At 44.2% G+C, this 26,041-nt stretch overlaps 1 protein-coding gene across 3 annotated transcripts in view; it reads left to right on the plus strand.

Moving 5' to 3' along the window:
* BRINP1 (BMP/retinoic acid inducible neural specific 1) overlaps window positions 1–26,041 on the plus strand; it is an 88,383-nt gene that overhangs the window by 34,553 nt on the left and 27,789 nt on the right. The gene's annotated exons all lie outside the window — the stretch shown is intronic.

Genomic DNA, 26,041 nt, shown 5'->3' on the forward strand with positions numbered 1-26,041 from the left:
AATGTGTCATTCCCTTGGCAAAGAGGAAGAGAATTATCATGAAGCGAGGATCTTTGCTGTGCACGTAGCATGGGCTACGATTGACTTAGAAATGCATACGCTGTTCTGCTGCTTAAATTTTCCCTTAGAGGGAAAAAAAAATTTAAAAGGAAAAAAAAAATTTGGTCTCACAAAACTGTCTCACAAAACTTTCAAACTTTTATGGCACCACAAATTAAAAACAATGAGCCAGATTCGCTGTGACATAAATATGTGAAGCTGTTGACTTCAAGGCAAATTCACCAATTTATTGGCTGGAGAATCTGTTTTAGCATATCCAGCATGGCCCACTGCCCCAGGACCTGCTTACACAGAACCAGGGTTTATAAGGCTGCTTGCCCTGGCTGGGAGCATTATGAGCTTTTATTATTTCTAAGCAAAAGCAGAATGCAATTCCTGCCTTCAGGCACTGGACTTGGACAATCTGGCTAGTGAATGTGAGGTTTCTGTGACTGTTTTTAGCAGCTTCTGTTACAGAAGTTTTGCCTTTCCTGACCAGACCTTCCAGGCAGGTATCATGCAAACCTGTGATTTCCAAAACTGAGGAACTGATCTGGCAGGAAACTAATTTGGCAAGAAAAAAGAAAAAGAAAAAGAAAACAAAACAAAACAAACAACCAAAACCCAAACCTAATTTTCAGCTAGATCACTTTTCATTCATTTCACTCATTCATGGTGTGATCAGGTGATAGTAAAGGGACAAGACTGTGTGGATAGAGCTAGAAAGGGGACTAAGGAGACTGGTGAGACTGCTGTTTTCAGCAGCAATGTGGATTAAAGTTGTATTAAAGTGGTTGTGAGAACGCATGCTAAGTTTTGGCAGAGACAAGATCTATTACAGCTGCTTCCACCATTTTTTCAGTCCATTCTTCTACCTCTCCACTCCTCACTGACTCTTTTTGCCGTCTCTCTGTTGTATTGAATTTAATCTACTGGTCACTAGAGCTGTACAAATAATTGTTTTTGTGGTTCACTGGTTGTACAGAACAAAAATAACATTAAAATGGGTTGATCTGCAATGGATGTTTGTTCAACTTTTCAGTAAAATGAAAAAATGAAAATGTTTCATTTTAGGCTCAGTGAAAGGTCTAAGCTTTGCTGTTTGTTTTCATGTTAGTAATCTAGTGAAAAACTTTTTGTTTTCAATTTTTAAGGCACAAAATTTCATCTCAAAACACAAAGTCAACCAACGCCACTTTCAAAATGTCAAAAGGGAAACATTTTGATTTTGGGTGTATTTTGGTTAGCTGCTTGGTCTCCAACTTGCTCATTCAATTTATGTTGAATTTGCAAGTAGTTTTCATGTCCTTGAAATATGGAAGGAGGAAAGAAAAAAAAAAAAAAAAAAGTCTGGCTGTCCTTATTATTCTCTTTGAGACTTTGAAATCTTAAAATTCCCCAGGGTTCAGCTTTGACTTCCCTTGAGTTCAGCTTTTAGCATCTTAGGATAAAGAAAAAAATTTTCCCCAGCACTGCTGGGTGAGGGAGCCAAGACGAGCAGTAGAATTGCAGCTTTGCCGTGGGAAGGCACGTGCTTGTTCAAAATGAAGCTGGATGCTACGACCTGGGTGCATCTGACTAAGACAAACTGTACAACACGGGCGCAGTCATAGTTCCTCTCTCACACACACACCCTGGCAAGTTTTCACTCCTGTTCCAGTTGTTTGAATGCCTGAAGCATCCAAAAAAGCACCATGAAGGTTCTTCTCAAACAGCATTAAGGTGATGCTTTGCACTGGTGCAAATTGATAGGCACTGTTAGGCTTTTTAATCTTTGCTTTGGCTTTTTTAGTCATGCTGAAGTTCTGCTGACAAGGTTTTCCTATTAGGTTTTTATGCTATCTGTTTAAAGAGGACATCAACTTTTATGTTTTCCAGTCAGAGGCAAGGCTTTTTTAGGAGAGGCAACAGCAATTGAAGGACAGAGGGAGCTGAGATGAAAGGAGGCTCTTGCCTCTGCGTGGAATGAGCAATGGAAATCTGTACAGCATTGCATGGCAAAAAATACAAAATCTCCATAGTTTACATTATGCATGTAAACGAGTGATGTACATTGGTTTGTAATCAGTAAATGCCTTGTAAATAAATGTGTGTAAACCAAAAATCTAAATCTATTTCCATAGTGCATGTAAACAATGAAGCCTTCTAGTGTTCTCTTCAATGTAAATGTTAATCTAAAAATGACATTACTACAAGTTTATGCAACTTTACAAGAGAGCCACAATTTACATTCCTGTCTCACCAGCTCTAACACAGCAGCTTGGCAAACACGAGCCATTCAGTGATGGGCATAAAGCAGGCAATTCCATCACGTAGCCTCTCCTTTAGCCACAGCCTTCATTCTTCATGCAGTTCAGGGACCAGTGTTGTTACATTCCCCGCATAATGCATCTCCCTGAGTATGGGAAGCTTTTAATATATTTGCATAAGCAGAATAAAGGCAGGAGTGGGAGATGGCAGGGGATGGCTCGGGCTGAGCTGTACAGTGCTTAGTCCTGGGGGTGTTGGGCTGAGCAGACAAGGAGCTTGGCCCTCTTGGGGCTGGAGGAGCAGCTGCTCTGGCTGCGTTTAAATTCAGATGGCGAGGGCTTGCGAACATCACTGGCAGCTGCAGGACTTGACAGAAGGACACACCTCTCCTTCTCTTTGATATTCTTGAGAACAGAGGGCAAACAGAAGCATAAATGGCACCAGCCTTTGATATGCTCAAAGCTGAGAAGACGCGGGAACAGAACATCTGTCCAAGTTTTGGGGAAGGGCAGACCCTCATCTCCACGCGGCAGCGCACGCCCAGGCCATAGGGAATGGCACAGAAGCAATACAGTTGATAAGTTTGTATCTGATAGGGTGCTTGTGGTTAGGACACACCAGTTGCTCTGGAGAAAAGCCTGCACTTAAGCTGTATGCCTAGAAAGGTGGGTCTCACTGGTTGCCCAGCCTGCTGACCAGGGTAAGCTCTGAGTTGGTTGGGCTGAGGTTAGCACAGTTCTGCAGAGCTGCATGCTCAAGCACAAAAGTTCCCTTTCTGAATCCAGAATGAAATATTTTAACTGTGCTCCCAATGAATCCCAGAAGGAGCACAGACAAATATTTTGAGTCGCTGAACCTTTCCAAAGAGATCTGCATCCTGCTGGGCTAGGAGGGAGCTGTCTACACAGTCCCCTCTGAGACCTTGTTTGGTGGGGGGGGGGTTCTCTCCCCCTTTGCATGACAAGTGGAGGGCTTTGCCCAGCAGGGCTCCCAGGGCTGCTCCCCAGCATGCTGTGACAGCCATGACTCTGCACGTTCATCTCGGGTTTCTTCAGACCAGCAGACTATGGTCCAGTGGCTTGGAAGCATATTTTAAAGGTTAACAAGCCAAGGCAAAGCCTTCTTTTTTTTTTTTTTTTTTTTTGTGAGCAGATTATTAATTCTGCTTTTAAGTCAGGCAGATGCTTATTTCAGCAGAGAAGCTGTTACATTAAAAAAAAAAAAAAAAAAGAAAAAAATCATCCTGTTAGATGCATGGAATAATTTTGTTCTGGCACCAGTAGCACTGGGAGATGGCATGACTGTACCTATTATAGGGGTTTTTCTATTTCTGGATCCCTCTAATGTTTCCCTTGGGTTCCAGAAAGTAGTTTTTTTTTCCTTTCTTTTTTGCTGATTGCCACCCACCAGCCTCTGTAAATGGAACAAGATGCATCCCACTGGGGCAGTCGGAGCCATCCGGGCTGGTTTTCCATGTTAAGCTACTAAGCTCAGGTACTGAACCCAAGGACACATCTGAAAAGAAACCCAGGAATCGGCTTTGCTGGCAGCAGGGAGCGAGAAGGGTTTGGGTCAGCCCTTTGTGCCAGGCTCTCCTCTCCAGGCAGCATGCGATGAGACACGGTGGCGCAGAGCCAGCCCCAGCCTCCCGCAGCACGCGTGTGCCCGGCGAAGGAGCTGCCCCAGCAGCACCCGCCGTGGTGCAGCCTTGGCTTCACCTCCAGAGAGCCCTGGGCAGGCCGTACCTGCTCTGCCCCCGGGGCTCGGGGGAGGCAGGATTTAGGCTGCACTAGGGATGGATGGGGTTTGCTGGTGACCAAGCCGGGAAGCTCTGTGTCTCGGGTGATCAGACCCGATTTCACACCTGCAGCACTTCACACCCACCACCCACACGACGACCACAGAGAATTTACAGGAAGCTGCAGTGAGGTTCCCTTCACCAGGGAGAAATGTTTGCTGGTTAAATACATCCCATCAGGTGGGAAATACGGAGAGGGAGGGGAAGAGAGGGGCAGGGACAGGTGGCAGCGGTATTTACACCCAACTCGCCGTCTGGGCTGGAGGCACTCAGCAGCCCAGGGTGCTGGCAGGAGCTGCCTCCTCCTCCCTCCCTGCCTCCCTGGCTCTCAAACCGCTCTGAACAGGACAGAGATCCTCCCTGTCCCCATACGCTGAGGCGTGGGAAAGCCTCCGACTTGTTCCAGTGCCTGCCCTGCAAGGGAAGCCTCGAGGTCTGACACCAGCCGCTGCGAGCAGGGCCGGGCTGGGGCATAGCGGAGGGATGGGATTCTCTAAAGTCACTGCTGTGCTTCTAAATCAAAGTCCCGCTGACAACACAGAGCACTAAATGCCTGCCTGGGGCTCTGCTCCTACAGTCATGTGACGACATCAGAATTTAAGCTTTAATTAAGAAACGAGTGAAGGGAGGGAGGGAAGATTCTCTAGCCCTTATGACTGCAAAAGAAAGCTTGGAAACATGACCTGAGTGCAACCAACATCTGCTTTAATGTGCAGATGGCTCCCAGCAGAGGGGTAGGCAGCCGGGAGAGGAAGCCATTACATCAAATTCCCAAGCAGGTCAGGCCTGCTTGTGCTTCTGCTTGCAGTGAAAGAGCTTACTTGGAGAAAGGAGAATTTCCAGAAAAGCTGTGCTATGGCAGAATTACACCAATATTCCCCCTCTTGGTATACGTGGTCCTCATGCAGCCTTGCAGGGCCAGATTTTACCCTAACACAGCTTCTGCTTGTGGACAGCCACTGTCTAGAGGTGGCAAGTGCCAGCTGACTGCCCCTGTAATCCTGCGGGCTGAATCCTGCCGATGGTGTGGGCCACTTTTTAAGCAGTGACATGAAAATTCTCTGCTCTTGGATTATGGCAGCAGAGGTTTTGCCTCCTAGAATTCCTTAGGGCAGACCGAAGGGACTCTTTTGTTATGCCTGTATGGCATGCTACCCTTCAATACTTGCTGGCCCAAAAATCCATGCTGTGCTTTCTCCTGCCATCAGTTTCAGCAAGGGCAGGGAGCAACTAGATATTTTAGAGAAAGGAGAAGCCTCTGGATGCTCTCCATCTCCCAGGGAGAAACCTTTGGCAAAGTTCTTCGAAGAAGAACCCTATCTACTGGCTACACTCTCATCTAGCATACCAGCATCTGGCGGTTCATATATCCCTGATATTGCAACAACCTCTCATTCCCATAAATGAATGTCATGAAAAGCCAGTGGAATAGCTGTTCCCCTATAACATATTGCTGGGACCTGTCTCTGGACTCTGACTGACTTAGTGATAGCTCTTGCAGGCATCCTGACACTGACGTGGCATGAGATCTTGTCGTTTCTGCAGTAAAAGTGCCCCCGTGAAAGCTGCAGAGGTTTCAGGCACTGGTCATGACTGGCAGGTCTGCTGGAGCACAGACTGGATTTAAGCACTGATTTCAGCAGCTGAGAGTCACTCAGGGGATTCAGCTTGGGTGAGGATGCAAACACTGACCAGTGAGGGACCCACCTCCCCACCTGGAGGTGGAAGAAGCAGCATTATGTTGGGAGGGCAAAGGTGTTTTCATTGTCCGTGCGTCCCTGCCCAACCTCATTTTGCTTTTCCTCCTCTTTACTTCATACTGGTTCTTTCCTGCTCAGCAAAGGAAAATCTGCCTATTGAGTATTCAGCATTAAATATTTCAGCGTTAGCTTCCAGCTCTTGAGCAAAAACCCAGAAAGAACATTACTTTTTACTCCCTTCCAAATGTCTGGGGCTCTCCCTGGGGAGTGCAGGCGCACAGCCTGGGTAAGGCTAATAAGAGAGCTTGGTACACAGGGAGAACTGCGTGTTGCATGGTTAAGAGCAAGCAGGAGAGACAGGAATAAGAAAACAAGATTGTTAGCTTCATCTCTGCTTAAAGCTAAATGAATAGTCCCCACCAGACTAATAGGTTCTCCTTGCATTTTGTCTTCCTTCTCCGTTTTCCTCCCTTACCCCCCATTCATGTGCAGACTGTGAAAGTCTCAGATTCCCCCCTCCCACCCATAAAAGACTCCTGACTGTTTCTTGGGAGTATTTGATATTTGAAATCTGTGCCATACCGATTCAGCAGGCAAGTGTTGCCGAGTCACATGATGAACTGCATCTCAAGACTATTTAATGTCTCTTCAAAGCCCACACTTTTAGAGTCCTGTGATTATGTAAGAGTCTCAACTCTCAATTTTTAAAGTAAGTTTATGGCCCTCATAATTGCAGAGGAAAACTTGATAATACCACTCCTACATACTCAGAAAGCAGAAGGCAAAAAAGGAGAAAAAAAAAATCCTGAAGTTTATCAGATTTAAAAAGTCTCATGAATTTTAAAACCAATCTCTTAATTCTTTTTTGGAGCCTGACTCATGATTTTCAAACAGTTAGCAATATGGCTGTAGGGATTGTAAGGCTGGTTTGTTATCTTATTAGATAACTTACATAAAATATCCAAACCCATGGAGACTCAGAGATTGAGTATTGCACTCCAGTACAGAGCTGGAGAGAACAGTGTCTTTTCTTCTGTATAGATGCTGAGGATCTCCTCTTAATCCAGGTCTCTAGTCACTACTGCAGCATAAATATTTCCCTAAATTATATTAGTGCTAATCATGTGAATGAGAATAGCCATAATATTGATCTTCATAATACTTAGGTTATTAAATTTGAGTTTGAAGGTAGTTTTGTGGGGCAATTCATAATAGTAAATCTCGTCAGCATGCATAAGCAGGGAAAGCAAGCCACAGAGCAATAGCACTGCAAACCCAGAGAGAAATATTTTCTGGAGTCTTCCATCCTGCTACAAGATTGCACACCAAACAGAGACACGTGAACAAGTTAGCAATGCCAGGACTGAAGTTTTGTTAATTGTTTGCTAATCTCGGATGAATCTAATTGATCTGAAAGGGGAGAAAAACCTTTGGATGCTGAAAAAAGCTTGTTCCAATGTTTCTATGAGGTATATGCACCACCCAGGGGCACTTTATTCCTGTAATATTTACACAAACACACAAAGACGGGGATGCTGGTGTGATAAAACAAAGGGGGATTGCCACTGTTACTGTTTAGTGGTGGGTTTACCTTCCACATACATGTTTACATCCAGTTTAAGAGCCCTGCATACTGAAGAGGTAGGGAGGTAGCAGTGCAGACAAGAGCATTGATGTTTGAGGGGCACACAGATATTGGGGTGGCCGACGCATCTTGCATGGCCTGTGGCGGATTAAAGGAAATCTGAGAATACTTTCCTGTGAAATGGCTCTATAATAGCAGACAGAAAAAGTCTTACCAGCTCTTCCAGCATATAACAAAGGGGGAGCCAAGAGTGTGGAAGAGGCTGAATGCTACTACATGATAAGCTTACAGGACAAATGCCAACTGTATTTGGACTTAATTTTCTTCTGCAGAAGAGTCATAAAAATAAGTTTATTGTTTTCACGCCTGGGGACTGAGATATTTGCATCATGTCTTTTATAAAAGACAGTGCTTTATCTCCCCACTTGAACACATCAGCTCCATTGGTGACTGTCTCCTGTATGATTGCGGGTGAGCATCTGAAGGTAAAGACTTTATATGCACGGGTGCTGTCTGCTAGCTGGAATAGAAGTATCAGCTCTCTGTCAGAGTCTCGCAACTGTTTGTAACCCTGGGGTGGTATTTTCACTCATAGTAGTGGGGACTATGCACCAGAAGGGGAGCAGATCTGTGAAGTTCTACAAGAATGGAGAAAGGCAAAAGACAGGATGGCAAAGTCTTTGCATTTTAGGTGTAATAAAATTGTCTCAGTGAGGTAGAAGAGTATTTTCTCTAAAGTAAGATTTTGTCAAAAGGCTTTATTTTGTTAGTAGTATAGTGTTTCAGTCTGGTGAATTGGACTCAACATATTTTTGAAGTCCCAGCCTTTCTGGTCACTAGTAACTATGGCGAAAAGGAGAGATCTAAGAAATTAGTTATTTTGACAAAAATTTGTCTAGTGAAAACATTACAAGCTGTTTCAGATTCTTCCAGCATGGAACAAAGCCAGATTCTGCAGCCCTGAAAGTAGCTACAAAAAGGAATAATCTCCCGGACAGCTCCAGCTGCAACTGAAGTAGGAGATCTCCCAAACGTGAACGATTTAAGCTTTGTCTGGAGACACAAAACCGAAGCCCTTACCAATTACAGATGAGTTATCATCAGGTGCCACAGGGACAGTGCAAAGGGACTGAGTAGTAAAGGATTATCCAGTGCACACAGAAATATTGAGCAACTCACTACTACCTCCTATTGTACTCATGCCAGTGGAAATCCTTCTTAGAATGGCATATTTTATTCAATTTTTAAGAGCTCTCAATTTTTCATTTAGTAAAGGAAGTTGGAGCAGCGTCCAATCTGTAATCAATCAGTCCGCCTTTGCAGAAAAGCTCTGAGGAAGCGCTCTTGCTCTTTGGTCCTTTATCTTCTCTGTGAACTCACAGAAATTATATTTCTGAATGGGATTAAGAGTGAGGGAGAGGGAGAACTACAGTCAGGGCAATCCTCAACTAAATCTTATAGACTGCCATCCTGTAGTGAGTAGCCCTACTGAAGCTATCCCCAACCACAACACTTCTGCCTCCAGTGAGAAGCAGCAGATGATGTTTCAGATAAGCTTGGCCCCAACTTAAAAAAAAAAAGTATTTAAGCACTTTGTGTGGGTACTTAACTGCCTAAGTGCCAAATTCCTGTAGATTTTAGTAGGCATTAGAAAATCAGGAGATTTTGATCAGAGTCCGTCACAATCTTAAATGAGGCCATCCATAACATAAGCCATGAATTTATTATCCCTGGTAATAAATCACTAGAAATACACAATGATAGAAGGAGGAATAGCAGACACAACTCATCCAGGGATCTCAAAGCTCTTTGCAGCCATTACTTAAGAGTTCCTTATGATAGCTGAGGAAAATGCTGGGTTTTGTTTGTTTGTTTCGAATGAATAAATTAATCATTAGTAAAATATTATGCAGTTCATCAAATATATTATTCACTAGCTATTTGTCAAAATAACAGCTCAGTCATATATTATCAGAACTAAACATTTATAATGTGTGTATATCTAGTCATCAGATGATTTATTCGGGCTTTTGTGGAATGAGTTAGTTATTGACCAGTTTAAATCACTGCTCCCTTGGGAGGCAGAGCTGTATTAGGTTCTGAGCTCTTGGTAAAACTTGGACCATCTTTTTTGCTGACTTGTTGTTCAGCACCTGACACCACAAGCCGAGTCCTGTGTCTGAGTTTTCTTTTGACGCTACCTCGATAATTTTTATCTATAGCCAATGCCAAGTCTATCTCAGGTAGGAAAATTCAGCTACTTATTCCAGATCAAACTACTTCTCCATGTTCTTGTAGGACCAATGCCTGAACCCAACACCAAGGCCCTCATCCCTTCTTAGATATCTCAACTCTTTGGTGTCTCCCCACCTCCCAGCTGCAGGAAAAGAGGGTTTAGGAATCCCAGTTCACTGCTCCGTGTGATAGATCACACAATTTCGGTAACACTGGGAAAGAACAGAGGAGCCCTTTGCCAGGTCCCTCCCAGCTCCCTCTCCCATGCCAGCAAGCTGGCCTCCTTCCAAAAGTGCCTCAGCAGAGAGAAGCTACGTGACTGACACTCACTGACTCCCCTTGTTGTTCGTGACCAGCATCCCAGAAGGCTGCAGCTTCTTCCATGCCTTTATTGGTGTCAAACATCACAGCCTCTCCCCTGGGTTTTATTAGGGAAGCTGATGCCAAATCACCCAGCTTCCTCCTACTCGATAAAAAATGTTTATAACCCAGTAAATTCTAACATATCAGCAGCTTGTTATGGAGGGAAAAGGTCACTGGGAGAGACAGAAAAAAAAAAAAAAGGTGCCCTTCCATTGGAAATTCTGCCTGGGTATATATGAAGGAGTCAGAGCCAGGAAAATATCTTTTGATATGATAAAGTCTCATAATAGAAAATGTTGCTGCAATACAGGCCTCGTTTCTTCAGATAAATATTTAATATAGATCACTAAAGATTAATCGAGTACAGAAAAGAGTCTTTCCTATGGTTGGTGTAAAGAAAACATCTTCTCGTTAATTTATTATGGAGCCTGAAATGAGAAAAATCCTATAGAGAGAAATGCAGGGTACGGTTTCCATAGAGAAGCAGCGCACCGCACCAGAATTTATTTAGTGTGTGGGCAGAGGCCTTCCCAGAACCAGCTGCAGCGTGGCATTCGCATGATAAAAAATCCCAATGTAGGAAGAAGCCTCACAGTCTCATCGTGTTTTGATGATCCGACTCCTGCAGATCCTAGGGTTTCCAGAAATGGTGAGACAGTAGGAACTACGGGTTCTGGAGAGCACGCTCCACCCTGGATGAAGACTGTACCATGGCCTGTGTAACTTCACAAGCTGCTCCTCCAGGAAAGGGTATTCAGTCCTCTTGGAGTGAGGTGACGCCCCAAGCTCACTGCCAAGAGAGGAGCCCCCAGTATGACCGCGAAGGCTGCTTGCTTTAGCCAGAAGTCCCATAAGCACCTCCCTGATGATTTCTCCCAGGCATCGTGGCCATTTCACACTGTGCTCCTATATGTATTGGGCAGAAAAGGATTTTGGGTAGTGGTGTGAGATTTCCATCTCCCACGATGCTTGGATGCGTTTAGTCAGCTACATTTTGATGAATAAATGACAGGATCCCTTTGCTTTCTACAACATTGTCCACAGAAACCATCTCCCCAACCATTTTGCAGGATTAAATGGGACAGTTACAGAGAATAAATCATAAATAACAGCAGAGACAGTATGAGAGAGAAAATAAGAGAGTCACAGGCAATGGAGGAGAGAGCAAAAGATACAATTTCAGCTGAGACTGAAATGGACCAAAGAGTCAGTGAGATAGAGAGATGCTTGAAGGTTGTTCCAGATGGCCAGCCCCACTGATGTGAAGCCTCTTGCACCACCAGCACCCGCCACGTGTGACTGAGGCGTGACCGCTTGCTCTTAGACAAGCAGTGGAAGTGGGCAGAAGAATCTGGCAGATCTGTCTGCGCTCAGGGATGGGGGGAAGAGAGGAACCCCCTCCTGAACTGCATGTTTTAGAGACCAGAAACAACTCGGGAGAGAGGTAGGCTGTAACATTTTTCCACCTCTCCAACAAGCTAGGTCTAGTTGTTTCTCCAGAGGTGGTACCTTCTCCGTTTTCCTACTTGACCTTTTCCTGTGGACACCTTTCCTGTTTTGGAAATGTTTGTGTCAAGCGTTTGACAAAATGCTAGTCCACATGTTTAGCTCTCCCCAGGAGAAAGGCCAAGGGAAGGAAGATTGAATGCCGCCAGTCAGACCCTAGTCACGCTGTTCTGTGCATTGCTGGGAGGCATTCAGGAAATGTAGCCAAGAGGAAGATGGAAAAAGTATTGTTAGAAAAGAGTTGTCTTCAGTTTTGTGGCATACGCAATGCAGAGTGTCTCTTCTACTGCTGCCATGCCTAGCTGATCTCACAGGACAACTTTTTTTGGCTCGTGTGGAAGGCTGTGGAAGAACAGAGAGGCTTTAGCATCTGGCATCACAACCTAAGGAACATGGGACTAAAAGGACCCTCCAGGCTTCCAGTCTCCCACTCTGCCAGGCACAACATTTTGCCATTTGAAGAATGTTCCCCCCTAAACCTCTGGGACGGTGTGGGTGGTCCCTTTGCAGAGTACATCTCCCAGGCCTCGACTGCTCCCAGAACCCAAGTGACAACTGAAAACCTAAATAATAATTCTCTCTAGTTCTACCACAGGCTGTTGGACTCGATACAGGTGTGACTGGATGGCAGGCTCTAGCCCGGGGCCATTGGGGGGAAAGACTAACAGATTTTTAATAGCAGCAGGGACTGTTTCAGTCACCTAATATAAAACTAATCTGCGTTTAGAACATTTATTTGTGGCATGTGGCACAGATCCGGTTAGAAGAATCGCAACAGCTAAACTACCCCCAGGATAACCTGGGGCTGATCAAGGGGCTCTTATTTTCATCTCTGCAAACACGGTGACTGCACTGCAGTTTGGCCCCTATCACCTTGGCAGGGGCTTTCATCCGCCGTGCCCCTCCGACTCTGTCTGTCATGCTTCATACTCCCGCCACAGTGAGCCACAGATATAATCTATGGAACACAAACATGATTTTATAATAAGTTTTCTATGCAGCCAGGATAAAATGCCAAACAGAATCAGAAAACAATCAGTCAGTGAGACTCGGCGCTGCTGATGAGTGCGCCGCTGGTAATGGTTCGGTGCCCAGGAAGATTGAGGCTTTAAATACAGCCGCCACCTGCCCTTCCAAACACGGGGAGATGGGGGGCAAGGAGACGGGGGGCAGGCGAGGCTCGGGGACGTGGGAAAACCCAGCGTATCCCCTGTCCGGAGGAAGCTAAAGCAGAGCAGAGCAGAGCTGCAGGAAAACACCTGGCTGTGGACTCGCTGCTGCTTGTATCCGGAGATCAGCAAAGATCCCAGCAGCGGGGCTCTGCGGGGCACCGAGCGCGGGCAGGGACACAGAGGCTCCTGCGGCGTCTGAGAGAGCCGTGCACTTGCTGCGGAGGCCTCTGGGTGATGCTCTTGCACAGGGCCCTATAACCGATTCCTCCCGCCTCTCCCCCCATCAGGCTTGCAGCAGCCCCTGCCCTCGACAGCTGGAGTTTTACATCGGGTTCTACGTCCTGCCACGAGAATATCGTCTGTAGGAGCCTAAATCTGTCCCGCTCGGCACAATGCAACGGCGGGGGAGGGAAAAAAAGGAGGAAAAAAAAAAAAAAAAAAAAGTGTGAAGAGGAGAGGAGGAGCAACTCTGCCAAAGAGCAGGAGAAAGAAAAATACTGAGTACCTGAGATTGGAGGGGTTGTGCTAGAAAGCATCGTGCTGGCTTGAGCAGCAGCTCAGCTAAATGGGCAGTTTATCCTAGTTGAGGAGAGGGTAGGGCCATACTCCAGGGGATAACTACCGAGCCCCTGGCAAGGAGGCAGACTTTCACCTGTCCCCCTTCTTCCTGACGCTTTACTCAGGCACTGGGAGTTGTGAGGTTTCTACTCCATCGCAGGGAATGTTAGGACCAGCGCTCTACTAGACTGCACAGATTTTTAATTTTTTTTTTTTTCTTCAGTATTTGTAAGAGTTGGCGTATTCATACTAGCTTTTTCCTGTCTTCTTTAAGTACTCCAGGCTTGAGTCATATAATTGTATAACTCACAACTTCCATTTAAAAAAAAATAAGAATAGGGTATCTTTTAGGATTGCAAAGAAAAGCCAGACAATATGAGTCTTTAAATCTCAAAACCCAGAAGGCACATAAAAAGCATTGCAGATATTGTTGTTTTGTTCAGCAGATAAATATATACATATGCATGGGCTTCAAAATTCTGGAGTCCAGTTCATTATTTCTGAGTAGAGGCTCAGATGTGCAATAGCACATCATCCCTTATTCAGCCATATCTACGGCTTCAGATAGCATAAGAGCTGCTGCTTTCACTTTGCCCAGTCCTTCCTCCCTGAAATAGCCATGAAGGGAGGTCTTGGCTTTTCTGCAGCATCTGATCCCCCCAGACTAAGTTTCCAGTACCTTGCCTCAGAAGGATCCTGACTTTAACTTAACCCAAACAAAAAAGCCTACCATGAAAGAAAGCAGCACAGGCAAGAGGGAAAGAACCAACCTCATAGAAGCTCTCACCCAGACTCAGCAAAGGATTGTCGAGCCACGATAAAAGCACAAAGCAAATACCTTCCAAGCCAAAATGAAAATCTGAGCCATAAGAGCCCCCTTCACCCTCTATTTAAGTCCCTACTAAACTTAAAAAACCCCAAACATCCCCCTCAAAAAACCCAAAACAAACCAAAAAACAACAAACATCCCAAAATCCCCAACTCTCCCCACGCAGCTGACCTCTCTTTCCCCCTAAATAGACCTTGAATGTGAGGCTATAAATCTCTGCAGCTGGCTTTATCCTACCCTGTAGGAAAGAGCCCTGCGTTCAGGGAAGGGGATTGTGCCCTTTGCTTGGCAGCAGGGCTCAGCTCCAGCTTGCTGTCTCAAACCCTAAATTTTCATACAGGAGAGGAGCTCTGCTTGCAGCTTAGAGACCTGCTGGGCTTTAAGACTCCCTTTGCATGTGGGCTGGATGCTGCCTGCACAGAAGTTGAGGAATTTTTGTTCTTAACTTCTCCGAGACCTAAATTTCACATCTAGAACTTAGCATGAGTGGGTTTTCCTTTGTAGCTGAATTAAGCGATTTGTGCAGACAGGTGCTTATGTGGCTCTGTGGGCACTGCGAGGCAGTTTGCATGCTCTGCCCGTTCACTGAACTCCCTCCACTGTGCTGCAGATTTTATGCCCTCAGCATGGGTATAACAACCCCTCTCAGCTATTTTTAGGTGTGTTTGAGGCTTCATCTGTTAAGGAAGCACTCTGATGGTCCTCTTTACACTAGAACAGTCTCCTGGCTATGATATATTTATAAAAATGTAGGAATTCAGACAGGCACAACCTGAAGTGGTACAGGCTAGCAGCTCTGGAGGCCTTAGAGGTCTTCAACCTTCTCTCCCAGACCATCCACTACGTTTTTCTTTGCTGATTTGAACACAGTGGAGTTGGCAATCAGCACAACCTTCTGAAGGAAGAGGTTTGCATTTCATTAGATTGATTTCACAGCCTTTGGGGTCCTATTACCTCATGGAAGATAAACGCCAGGGGTGTGCATTTGATCCCTCTTGCTTTCACTATAGATCAGGTCCAACGCCCTCCCTGTGGCATGACTCCAGCTCTCTCCACTTCATGTTTTTCCACTGTTTGCATCTTCTCCGAGGGGCTGGGGTTTAGGAACCTATGTGCAGCGGTGATTTTTCTAATGGACGCATACTTCTGCCCGGCTTCTGGTCTCTGTGGCCATTGTGGGGTTGCGTTTGCACTTTGCCAGCCTGACCCTTAGCCTTACTGAGTATGCCTGGGAAGCACTGCAGCCTGCCAAACTGAGCCCTGTGCCGGCACAAGGACCCTGGGCAGGATGGGCAAAGGCAAAATGGGCAGGGAGTTCAGCCATGACCCCACCATCTACTTTAGTCCTTGCTGGTGAAATACTTTGTCCTGCCTCTAGACCTGAGCTAATTTTGTTCATGGCTGTCCTGTACTCTGGATCTCTTCCTTGGAGAAGCTGTTCATCTCCTGCTACCTTAGCTTCTCTGTCTACAATGGCACATTTGTTTAAAAGTGCTTTGAGATCTGTGTATCAAAGTCACAAATAACAGCTAAAGGAAACATGACTCATGATTGGGAAATTGCTAAGCATGTGCCTGAATAACCGAGTGCTTCAGAGCTTCACAAACAGATCTCAGAAAACAAAAGCATTTGCATTCACTAGTCCCTGTTCCCTGGATAGCACAGGACAAAAACAAAGCTTTTCGTTTGTGAAATGTTGCACAAAAATCATGCTTGTCTTTTTATTGCAGGCCACTTTGCAGAATGCATAAAGATTGCCTTTCTTCAAGAGTTTGTGAATTTTTATTTTATTGTAGTCTCTTTATTTCCTTCATCAAAACATGTCTGAGTTTGAAATGGCATGACTAGGAATGAAAATTAAATACATCAAAACTGATTTTTGTTGAAATGAGGTTTTGGAGCAACCGGGGACTGTTCAAGGCTTTCTCACAGCTTGTGTTCAGTTTTTTTGCTAAAGAGGGATGTAGTCTGAGGAAATGGGTCACCTTTTTCCTAGAGAAAATTTCTTCAATTTTACTGTAATTCTGAAATGTCACAGGCTTTTTGGGACATTTTTTTTTTTTTTTTTTAATCTTGAACAAAGCACAAATGTCTCTGATTATGGATGGCTTGAATTTTGCTGCAGCTATACTCTGCATCCTAATTTATTTTTTTTTTTTTAGCCCTTTGCCTCTTACCTTATACCCTTTACTAGAAATTTCAGGCCCGGTTACCATCCAAATCCTACACTGAGAGGGGACAGTTTCTGCATATAGCGACTGTGTATGTCCCTGCTTGCTGGATGTCACTGTTAAAATGGCAGCCCTTGGCGAGCGGCCTGAACATAACAGCACAGCTTGGAAACCAAAGGGATGATGAGCCACAGCTCTTAGGGTGAAGGCCCAGAAATGGGTGTTCTGAGGAACCATGAGAAGGAACCACTTTTTTCTCCTAAACCAACTTGGAGGAAATAATGTCACAACACTACAGGAATAAAGTAGCAAAGATCAGTGTGGGAGGGGACCGTGGTTGCATTTTATGATGTCAAACAGTTTTTGTTCACTTGCCCTCTAACACCTCCACATTGTACTCATGAAGGCTTTCTGCAAGGTCCCTTGCCGCGGCATGGGTGATGAAGGATGCATCTTCTGGGTTATTCTGAGGCTGGTGACCATGTGCTGGATCTAGGTATGCATTTAGGAGCGGACAGTGATTGGTTTGTCTGTCCTGTTGCATCTCTGCAGATCATGATTTCCCTACATACTCTCTACACGCAGCCTGGAGCATGCCCTTCCATCTGAAGGGTATTCGCTGGCAGGGAAGGGTATGGACCCCCTTCACTTCCCTCATCCTGGACAAGAGCCCCTCAGCTGGCTTGTAGCACAAGATCCCTGATGTAAACGGGTGGCTTTGCCAACTGGCTGCCTTTAGGCATCCAAGCCACCCACCAGTACCTGCCTTACAGGACTGCTAGCGTCTCCATCAGCTGAGAATGACTCAGGGGCGAGGGGGTGGGCAGGAGGGGACAGCTTTCCTGTCACTGCCTTCTCTTGCTGAGCCCACCAGTGTGGTAGCTGTGCCCAGGTGGCTCTGCCAGGACTGCCATGAGGGCACTGCTGGGTGTAGGAGGCAGCGAGGGCGCTTTGTATTTTAACATAATTTTTTTTTTTTTTTAATCTCCTGACATGGTGAATTTGAGCATTTGCCAAGTGAGTAGCAAAACTGACCAGAGGGGGGTGATGGCTCCATTTTCTAACAATGGTTCAAGTTTTGAAACATGGTTGCATGCTGCGTTGGAGAAAATTTTGTGCTTTTTGAGAAAAAGGGCAATCAAGGTTAAATTTCTAATACTTACCTTCCCAGCATTGACAAATGCTGTGCTTAAGTTGCCAGTAGTGCAGTAGCCAGGTACCCTAGCCTGTAACGTGAGAAATTAAGGTTCAAGTCCACATTTCTCAGTTTTTTCATCTGAGTTAACTGTGAATCATGATAAGTAAAGAGCAAAGCTTGGGGCTGTGGTGTCACAGGCTGAGGTTATCAGCTTGCTACAGCTAAAATGAGGAAAAAAGCCTGTAGTCCACACACCTATATCTTCAAGAAATGAAGCAAGTGCAATTTAATGAAATGACTTGTTCCGAACTGTTCTTGTTACAGCCTTTGATTCATGCTGTTGTGCTCATATGAACACTGGTAAGCAGTGAATCGAGATGGTGAATTTTGGGGCAAGGCAGGCCTAGCTTGCTGAAGGGCTCCATGGCGTAAAGGGTGTTCACCATTACTTAACATGAGCCAGTTCTCCCCTGGGTGATATTTTTATCCGCTCTATAAATTAAAAACTGTCTGCCTGTCTTCTATTTCAAACTTACTTTCAAAAGTAACAGATTTAAATACTTTCACGTACTACTTAGCCATAAGAGGAATCCAAACAAACACTTCAGTGTGAAAGGGTCTCCTTTTTTGTTTTGTTGGTTGTTTTTTTTCTTTTCCCCCATACCAATTGTTACAACACAAGACTGAATAATCTGGGGCCTTCTCCTGTCTATGTCCTATGCTCCTGTACAGTCTTCGTTAACTGACCTACCATCCTGTGTCTTAGCTTCCCTTCCATCCTGTTGCTGGCTAAGTCTAACTGGCTGATATCAGCTCTCTGGACGAGGATCACGTGTTGATCAATGAAGCGTACCAGAAGGAAATTGGAAGATGTGTGGAGAAAAGAACCTAAAATTGTACCAATTATTCCAGGTTTCTTCGAGACTACTTTAAAATTCTTTCCAATGACTTGGATGTTTCCATCTATTGCTTCAAAAGTGCTGTTCTCTGAAAGCATCTTCTTGATAGCTCCTTGACTTCCCAGGATCTACTTGATCCCAAATTCTGGGTCAAACTCATAGAAACATAAATCCAGGAGAGCATGCTATGAAAAATAATATCAGTATCATTGTAATCATAACTGTAGAATGATTACAAAATGCCTGATTCAAAGATGAGTTTCTCTAGGCTACCTCAGGTATTTTAGTGGAGAATTGCTCTGGCTGCCTCTCTCATGATTTTTCATCATGATTCACAGTAAAGCAATGGGTGTCTATATTGTCCATTCCAGTGCTTGGAGCACAGGTCCCTGCAGCTTGTTAGAACAGCTTCCTCAGTAGCTTAATAAGCCATGTCTGGTTTAGGTAAGCTTTTAGGAAGAAAACAGCAGCAGAACAGAACATTTTGTATTGTTGATAATGTTTGTTAAGCTGCAGTGGCGCTAACAACGCTGGGAGCTCTTGTAGAGATGTCACTCTGGCTTCTAGCAGCTAGTATCAACAGCTATGTAAGTTGTAGTGGCTTAGAAGTGCCGTCAGCCCGATGTTGAAAACAGCTGAAATGGTGTTAACAGTAAGGGGAACTACTTACAAGCAAGTCTACAGGGTAGACAAGGCTTAAGTAGGCTGGTGTTGGAAAGGGTATCTCTAGTGCCTGAGGTGTGTGCTTTTGTGCAATGAAATCAGCACAAAGAACATTATGGGGAAAGTTGAGCAGAATAAACGTCCCACAAGTAGTTTGCACTGTAACCTGATGGATGTGATGAAAGGGAATTGTGGCAGCTGACTCAGGTGAAATATGGGAACAGATCAATAGATGACAGATGAACGTACCTGGTGAGTTTACTCTGTGTTGAAGAAGTCTAGAAGTTACTATGTGTTATCTGAGGATGCATAAACATGTAACTTGGAGGTGACCCCATTCAGTTGAAGGGGTAGTAACCTACTCTGCTTGTGATTGCCAGATTGCAATGGTAGCTATGTTTAGATTTGAAGTCAGAGCTAGGAATCATAGCCATGTCCTGGCCATGATCAAATTTACTAAAGTAATAATAAGCAAACTTAGAAATGATCAAATTTAATGACCTATCTTTTAACTTGTACTTACCTATTCTGAATCACTCTTCTTTGACTCTCTAGTAATAAATTTATTCCAGCTTCATCTTATTTAAAATAAATCGATCTTTTCAGTGCCCAACAATTACATGTTGCCTCCTAAGAGACTCAAGTGTAGTCCCATCGTAAGAGAGAACACAAGACTCAGTCATGTCTGTCTGATTGGTTTTTAATTCAGTACTGGAACAATCTGTGTTTACCAAGGTGCTTTCAAGGTTGCATAAAATTCAACTACATTTGAAGTATTTTTCTTTCTTTTTCCTTCTTGAAAACTTCATGTCATTCTGGACCTATTAATTGCCTTCCTCTCCTTCTACAAAAGAATTTTTAACCCTGGAGCAATTAAATATTTTTAAGAAGACTACCAGAGAGATGAAAACAAAACTCTGTAACAGGAAAATCCAACAGGCCAAATGGTTACCCAGGAAAGGGAAAGTAGTTGAGTTTTCAGACACCTCAGCCAACACTAAACACATGGCCAAAGTACAGACCAAGTTAAAACCAACAGAAGATCCTCCATTGTCCTGTGGAGACAGGTGAAGGAGTAAGTAGACCAACAGCGTTGATTTATTTCTGCCATATGATTTTGTTGAATGATCCAAACACTGATGGTCTTCTCCTTGGGTTCAGTCCTATCCAGGTAAATGCCCTTATAGGAATAAAACTGCTGCAGACACCACAGCATTTATCAATAGATCAATAGTCAATTTATTTATCTAATTCACCTGCCAGCTGTCATACATGAGCCTGTCTGCTTGCCTGGTTGTTATGCAAAATGCTGTCAGACTTCCAGCTTAAGTGATTTCTTTTTCATACTTTTCTGGAATTAGGTTTTTGTATTTTTTTATTCTCTTTTGTGACAGAGCTTCATCCTCTCTCTAATTTGGAACTAGTTTGAATCTATGGAGTGGAGTTTTCTTAAATAGATTAGGGGGGATGAGTGCCAAACCCTCACAGGAAACTCATTCTTGTAGGTCCTTTGAAAAGCTCAGCTTTGAAGACTGACTTCTTCATGCTGGCCTAGATAGAGAAGAGGCCAAGCTGCAGAGGAAACTGCTAAAGGAATATTGCACTGCTCAGCCTGGGGCTGTCTGGCATTTTGAGGGCACAGACTAGAAATAAAACATCACTGACCCCACCATAATCACAGATACCCTGTACAGACTCACATTAAGCCAGATCTGGCAGTAAAAGATAAGCATTATAGTGCTGTTGTTATGCTCGTATCCTGCCCCCGTGGCATTGTTTGCAGTCAAGGGCTCACAGTAACCTGGAAGAGCTATTGCCCTGACGACTGCAGATAAATGTGACTTTGTACAGCCCGTGACTGGGACAATTAGGCTGAGAAAAGGAAAGACAAAACAAAAACCCCAGGCCAACAGCTCTGTTGCAGGAGCACCTGGGAGGATTCTGGAAGACTTTGCCTAAGCTCCAGATGCTAAAACAAAACTTGTTTTTTACCTGAGCAAGACCTAAAATCTGCCAGTTTTGGTTCACACTCATTCTAACAGCTAACAACACTTGTCTGCAGCATACACAGGGGTGTCCAGAAACATTTGTCTTAATGATTGTGTGGTGCTTAGATGAAAACAAGGGGCAAAGACAAGTCTAGGCAGATGCCACTGTATGTACACCAAAATCCAGGAGAGCAAGGTGGCTCTAGGAGCTCTCTGTCTCTGACTGGGGATCCTACTGACACCAGAGACTCAATAATGTGTGCAGTATGCAGGTAGAGGACATTAAGCAATGTTTGCATCTTGCTGTTACTGAAGAAAGTGTCACCTTTTGAAAGGCTCTGGCTGCTCATCACCTACGGGAGCAGTTGATGGCTTATGAGCTATGATCAATAAAAAAAGATAAAGAACTGCTGAACAGAAAGGAGCTGGTGCCTTCTCCTTGCCCAGTTTCCAGGGAGTGATGGGGCTGGTCCTGTTTGCCAAACGTGCACTGTGAGTGGGATGTGCTAACTGCCCTGAAGGCAATATACCCTGCAGCAGGAGGTGTTGGGGTGTTCTAGTTAGCATGACAGCTTTGTTCAGTGTCTTCCTGCTCTGCTTCTTTTCCTTTTCCAAAGAGACTGTCTCAACCGTTGTTTAATGCATTTAATTTCTTTTTGGTTTCCAGTGCCAGCCCCTGAGGTCTGTACTGAACTTGTTTCTTCACTTGTGTCCTTTGGTTGCCTTGGCTGTTTGAAGATGGGGAATTTAATTTGCTCTGATGGCCTCTCTGTTTCAAACTTCTCTCCCCGGGTAGAGATGCTCAAGACCTTGGATTCTGCTAGCCTCTCTGCTGGTGCACTGGGGGGTCTGGGTGATGTACCCATTTCAGGCTTTTGAATTTTCCTCCCTCCTCCATAGTTTTCCCCCTTTTTTCTGTTTCTCTGGAGGGGTCACAGTGCTAATGAGCACTGAGACATCCCTAGTGGCTCCCTCGGTCTCTGACATGCATGGCCTTGATGGCGAGCTCATTAACGCAAGCTCTGAAGGAGCAAATATTTTTCTCAGATATAGACATACACAAATAAAATGTATCTCCTTCCTGTGACAGAGCAGAAGGCCTGAACTATATGTATTTGCTTCCTTCAGGCAGAATTTCATCCCTCTATTTCCTCTCCCCTCCCTTCCCCGCACTTCCTACCCCTTCAGCCATTAGAAGGGTAGGCTCTTCAGTGCTTTCACCAGACATTAGAGTGCAGATTCCCCTCCGCTGACCTGGCAGGCATTTTCCTGAGTACGCTCCACATTAGCATGGGCTGTCTACACCGGCGAGACATTAGAGCATAGACAAGTGCCTCTCCCCCCACTACTCAGACGTTAGGTCATAGTTTCTCCTTATCCCATCTCTGCATCAGGGATACAGACTCTTTCTCCTCCTTGCTGAGAGGTTTATCATCTTTCCAAAGCCCTTAAAAGCTTCCCCACTGGCAGAAGTTCAAGTTCTTGCTAGGGATTTCCCCTGGGGGTCAGAATACTCTGTACTAATCTAACTGTATCATGGAGTGCCATCATAATCCTGGTCAAGTCTTTGCAACTTCTTCACCTGGAAAATGAGCAAGGAACAGTGCAATATTTCTCTTTTATAAAGTGCCTTGAGACCTGTAGAGGCCTCACCTGTGCTTTCCAGGCAGTGGCACTGAGACGGTGGTGTCACTGATGGTTCTGAGAAGCAATGATCTGTGAAATGGCATCTGAGAGTGATTTCTGGGAGGAATGATTTCAGTGCCCTTTTGCACACATCATCCATGAATCCAAGGCCTTGGTAGATCCTCCAAAGATTCACAGATTCAGGGGTTCAGTGATGACAAACACGAGAGCATGCTTACCTAGCCTGGTGCCATGGATTCAGTTTTGGTCAATAGCAGCTGCTTTGGAAAAAAAATGCGAGTAAGTAGCACTGAAAGCTAATAGAAAACTTGTTCATGGGGGTGTCTCTTCACAGACTTAAGGAGTTACAGGTTGGATCATTGCCTAAGGCCAGAGCTATACTGTTCCTTGCAAAGATCTCTTTATCACCTCAATAATAATAATAAATGATTTCATTATCCATATCCATTAATGTGAAGTCTGTTTTCTGAAATTGCATCATAATCTTGGCCTTGGGTACATCTTACAGCACAGAGTTCTACAGGTTGCATGGAAGACTGATAGTATTTAGGGTGCTGCTTTCAATGTAAAATATTCTGGAACTGGGAAAGCCAAGTTTAAGATGTATTTGTGGTCACTAATCAGGAAACTTAACAATACCATATCATTTGCTTGACCATTCCCAACCACTCAACAGCACCCAGAGAAAGAATATAGCCAAACACTATGCAAAACCTTTAAAAAAAACCCAAAAGCAAGCTTGAAAAATGTCACTAAGTAAATTCAAATAATGCATAAATTAGAGGGAATTGTAACTGGCTCATGGATATTCTATGAGCAGAAGATAAACATCTAAGTTAGTTGCATAAATTATTCATCATAACATATTTGCTCAGCTTTTCTCATCAGCTGTGGAAGCCACACATCCAAGCATTTGGAGAGTATAATAGAACTGGGCTTTTACCTCAATCATATGCCCTAGGAGTAGGAAGCCCTGGGGAGGGATGTCATGCATCAGAACTGAGTGGAAAAGTCTCCTTCACTGTGATTTTTTAGATGTGGATTATTCCAAGGGCTTGTCTACTTGAGAATGGCGACTGGAATTGTCCCTTGGCAGCAGGCAAGGTTGAGGATACAGCAATAATTTCTTTTAAACTCCTCCTTTTGCCTCCTGACAGTGGTGTCAGGTGTTGATGTTGGACCTGATGCAAAAAATGAACCCAGTTTCCCTTTGAACACACTGTTTACTGAATTTTCCTTCTCTGTTCCCACCTTCTTCCATCTTTATTGCCTTCTGCTTTCCAGTCCATGGTCCTGTTGTAACTGTGCCCTGCCAATCTCCGCACACTGACTGACTGGAGACACTCCTAGGGTTTGGGTGCTGATGTATCCACAGGGCCCTAACTGATCAGTTGCATGTTTCAACTCTATGGACTTTGATTTGGACTTGACAGTAACAAAAGCAAACTCTCTGTACTTTGTTGGGGAACATGAAGGATTCCCCCAGCCCTTTCTGAAAGCGTGCTGGCTCTGGAGGGCTCTAGTCACTCCTGACTTTATTGATAATTCAAGAAGCAGTAATCTGAGAGCAAAAGTGTGCTTGAGTTTTTCAGGAAGTAATAATTGTCTCTTTGGAGAGGAAGCACAGATGGCATTATTTCTGTGCTTGCTAGTTATGATCTTTATAATAGGAACATGGGAACCTCTATTTATTATAAAACTTTGCCTGCCTTTCAGCATCCAGATCTGCATCTTCCCATGCAGCGTAGGTGCTGAAGGGACCATTCCTTCTTCGTGCAAAGGGGATTTCATTGTATAGGGAGGCCTGGGACTGCAATTCTAATCAGTAGTGATTAGAGCAACATCTCTGTGTAGTGTCAGAGAGAAGCTATTTGTCTTTTAAGGTTTCACCTATTATTAAAATCAATTGTGGGACCCCCAAACATATCACTTCCACAGATACTAAGTACTGGGCTTTTACACTATTCTGGGACCGCAGAGAAAAAATACCTGCATTCTGCAGTGAATACATGGAGGTTGGTAATGTACTCATTACCTGCAGAGAACTTCGGAGCCAATGGTCTATGTTTTCTCCACTCATGGTATTAAGATCCTGTTATATGGGGCTTTTTTGGTGTTTTGACAGAGGTTTTTCTAGGAAAGATTGATGTTTCTACTGATTTCAAGGTTTGACACTAATGACTCTTAGGATGTGGTAAGAGGGGTGTTTTGGCATTTTTACTTGGCTTGTGAAAGCATGGGAGCTACAGAAGGGGTATTAGCACAGGTGTAAGGAGATATTTTGAAGTAAAAAGCTGGCACTTTGCTATTTTAATGAATGCAACTGCTGTTAGGCAGCCTGGGATGTTGTGATGGGGTGCAATCAAAATAAATACATCCATAAGCGTATTAAGAAAAATAATATAACACACACAAAGTGGACAGGGTGTAGAATCAACCTGGGAAAAAAAGATCTGGTTTGTGATCCTGGCTCTGCAACTGACATAGAGCATCTCCTAAATTTGTCTGCATGTCAGGTTCTCTACCAGCAAAGTGGGATTGCCAGTGCTGGTTGACACACATTGATAGAAAGTGCTGCATCAGTGCCAGGTATTGTCATTCCTATTATTTAAATGAAATTTTTGTCTTAAACCTGAGTTACAGGAATAAGTGAATGAAAAGTGACAGAGAAGCTTGTGACTTGATTATCTGGGAGATAGCTTAAGATAGTGCAGGTGAGTTGTAGGAGAGTAGTTATATATAATATACTTTCCTTTTAAGAAGGCCTTGCTCAAGATTTTTCAGAAGACATTAATAGGTTTCTCATCTTTTAGGTGCTCAGCTGGTGAAGTGCTTCAGAGGCCTGATTTTTAGATCGCAGGTGTGCAAGGTTTTCTCTAGGCATTTCCCTCTGTGTCGTTTCAAAATGGATACCTGCAATAAAGAGCTGCATTTGAAAACATTAACTTTATTTTTATCCAGTTGCTATCAGTTTAAAAGAAGGGATTTGAAAATCACTTTATAGGTTTTTTTTTAAAAAAAAAGAAAGAAAAGCACCCAACCTTTGTTTTCATCCTGGCCTCTGCTTATAACTGAATCGATCCTTTTAGATGGCTTATCAAATGTATTGTTTTTCAAAATGGTCTTTTGCTGCACTCCTGGTGCTGAAAGATTAAGATGTTTGGAAAAAGTGTGTTTCCTTCAGCCTTGCTTTGTAAAAGCATGCCAGGAAGTCTTGTGGACACAGGGATATAGAAATGATCAGACTGGTCTAGATCTACAGTCCGTCTGACTGAGCAGTTCTTTTGCTGACAGAAACCAGAATTAGCTGCTTTATGGAGAGGTGTAAGACCACAAAATGTGTGAGGGTTAAAGGACCAGACTGCTTTCTTTGTAGAGAAGTGCAGCCCTCTGCTAAACATCACTGGAGACTCTGGACTAGCTTCCTCAATCACCCCAGACCCTGCTCCTCAAAGTGTGTTGTTACTGTGCAGTAATGTCTTGCTTTTCCTCTTCTCCTC

Source organism: Athene noctua, chromosome 20 (genome assembly GCF_965140245.1).
Source record: "Athene noctua chromosome 20, bAthNoc1.hap1.1, whole genome shotgun sequence".
Lineage (NCBI taxonomy): Eukaryota > Metazoa > Chordata > Aves > Strigiformes > Strigidae > Athene > Athene noctua.